This window comes from Vicugna pacos, chromosome 14, assembly GCF_048564905.1.
Source record: "Vicugna pacos chromosome 14, VicPac4, whole genome shotgun sequence".
Taxonomy (NCBI): domain Eukaryota; kingdom Metazoa; phylum Chordata; class Mammalia; order Artiodactyla; family Camelidae; genus Vicugna; species Vicugna pacos.
Genome location: NC_133000.1, coordinates 37,712,694 through 37,715,405, shown reverse-complemented (window position 1 = coordinate 37,715,405; position 2,712 = coordinate 37,712,694). Strand labels below are relative to the sequence as shown.

Sequence of the window (2,712 nt, the reverse complement as noted above, 5' to 3'; positions counted from 1 at the left end):
TTATTATTTTATACATATACATTTCTAAAAACTAAAAAAAAAAAACCTCTTTCTTAACTATGGAAACTATACCAGAGGTCGACTAGGGATGGAGGGAATGATTAGAAAAGGGTAAATTTGAAAAAAAATAAAAAGCATAAAAAGGTATGAGGAAAATTTTGGAGTGTATATACATATACATATATATTCACTGTCTTAGTTTTCATGTGTGAAACTAATATCAAAATTTATGAACTTGTTTATTCTGTGTATTTAATCACATGTCAAATATTCTGCAATAAAGATTTTTTAAATGTCAGTGGCTTAATTGAGGCTACATTGCTAAGTTTTGAGGAAAGCTCTCAAAAATACATCCTACTATCATGCACTACATATATATACATGTGAGTTCTCACTAATTTCATATATGAGAATGGAATTATTAAAAATTGCAGTGTAGGGTCAAAGCCATGATCTCCCCACAGGAGGCATATGCCTGGCGGCAGATCAAGGACAAGCTGAAGCAGGAGGAGGAGATGCTGTCCCTCATGCAAGACAGCCTGAGAAGAGCGACCAGCTCACCAAGAACATGGTGTGTATCCTGTCGTCCTTTGAGTCACCTTATGAAGCTGAAGAACTTTATCATCCCTGTGCACAAACAGAGGGAGAACCTGCAGCAGTGCAGGAGAATGTTGAGAAGATGCTGTCCTGCATGGACCACGTCATCAGCTACTACCATGTGGCCAGTGACACTGAGAAGATCATCAGCGAGGGCCCCACAGGTAGGCTGAAAGAGTATCTGGGAAGCATGGCCAAGATTCAGAGGGCTGTGGAGTATTTCCAGGACAATAGCCCAGACAGCCCAGAGCTCAACAAAGTGAAGCTGTGGTTTGAGTGGGAGAAGGAGTCGCTGGAGTCTGAGTTCCGAAGCCTGATGACCCAGCACAACAGTCGTGCCCCCTGTGCTCATCCTAGATCTGACCAGCTGTGAGGACGACCTGGAGGTCCAGGAGGAGGCGCCCCTGGAGCACCTGTCTGAGAGCATGCTTCAGGACATGGTCCGCGTCTCCCACTGGCTGGTGGAATACGGCCGCAACCAAGATTTTGTGAACATCTACTACCAGATCCGCTCCAGCCAGCTAGATCTCTCCATTAAAGGCCTGAAGGAGCCTTTCTGGAAGAGCAGTTCCTCTTCTGTGGTTGTCTACTCCTCTGCTAGAGGAGACACACCCACAAAGAGGAAAGACACGCCCACCAAGAAGCCGGTCAAGCAACCAGGTCACGAACATAATTTCTGAGTAAAGTACCTGTCCGAGGCCCTGAGCAACAAGCATGGGCCGCTGGTCAGGAGAGATGACACGCTGGACGTGGACACCCGATGCCTATATTCACTGCATCAGTGCCTTTGTCAAGTTGGCCCAGAGCGAGTACCAACTGCTGACGGACGTCATCCCTGAGCCCCATCAGAGGAAGGCCTTTGACTCTGTTACAGGATGTGCTGGACGGGCTGATGCTGGAAGGGGAGAACATCATGGCCGCTTCCATAAGGCCATCATCTGACACGACTTCTTGGCAGTGCTCACTGTCTTCCCCACCATGCAGCACCTCAAGCAGACCAACCCCAAGTTTGACCATGTGCTCCAGGGCATGGCCACCAGCAGCAAGAACAAGTATCACAGCCTCATCACCTCCATGGGGACTTTTGGAGCCAAAGAGCTTGGAGGACTTCGCCGACAACATCAAGAATGACCTGGACAAGGAGTACAACATGCCCAAGGATGGCACCATGCACAAGCTCAGGAGCAATGCCACCCTCTTCCTGCAGCAGCTCCTGAACTTCCAGGGGAAAGCGGGCGCCATGCTGGCCTCCCAAGAGACCAGTTCTTCAGCTATCACCTACAACTCCAAGTTCAGCAGGCACCTTCTGAGCATCTATATCTGTAAAGTCCTGGGAAACCTGCGGCTGAACTTGCTGAGCAAGTCCAAGACGTATGAGGGCAAAGCTGTGAGTGCCATCTTCCTGCACAAGAACTATAACTACATCCTCAATGCCCTGGAGAAGTCTGAGCTGATCCAGCTCATGGCCGTGACCCAGAATACTGCCAAGCGTTCTTACCAGGAGCACATCGAGCAGCAGATCCAGACCTACCAGCGCAGTTGGTTAAAGGTGACTGACTACATCCCTGAGAAGAAGCTACTTCCAACCCGGAGTCAAGCTTTGGGACGAGGAATGACAGATAATTAAGGAGCGTTTAAGAGCTTCGATGATGGCCTTGAAGAATTGTGCAAGATCCAAAAGACCTGGGCTGTTCTTGACACAGAGCAGAGGGACAAGATCCACCAAACTCAGAAGAACATTGTAAAGGAGACCTACAGGGCCTTTCTGCACAGGTTTGGCAGGGTGCCCGTCACCAAGAACCCTGAGAAGTACATCAAGTACTGTATCAAGCAGGTGAGCGACGTGATTGATTGCCTCTTTGACACCTCGGCCTGAGCCACTGCTGCCCCTACCTGGCCCTGCCAGACCAGCCATATTATGGACCAGATAAACCAGTGTTAATCTGCCTGTAGGCCCGGTGAGTCTGCCATCCTTTGATACAGTGGTCTTTCTTCACCACCCCATCCAGGAGCCAGGAGCCTTGTCCCTGAGGCCTTGAGCCCTGGTTTGCACTTTCTCTCACAGCCCATATTCCTCACCAATGTAGTGCTCTCCTGGAACACTGGGGTCCCTTC

General features: G+C 49.2%; 1 pseudogene; it reads left to right on the top strand.

The window, feature by feature from the left end:
- Nucleotides 1-449: 449 nt before the first annotated feature.
- On the top strand, nt 450-2,473 carry LOC102532428 (exocyst complex component 7 pseudogene; annotated as a pseudogene).
- The last annotated feature ends 239 nt before the right edge of the window (nt 2,474-2,712 follow it).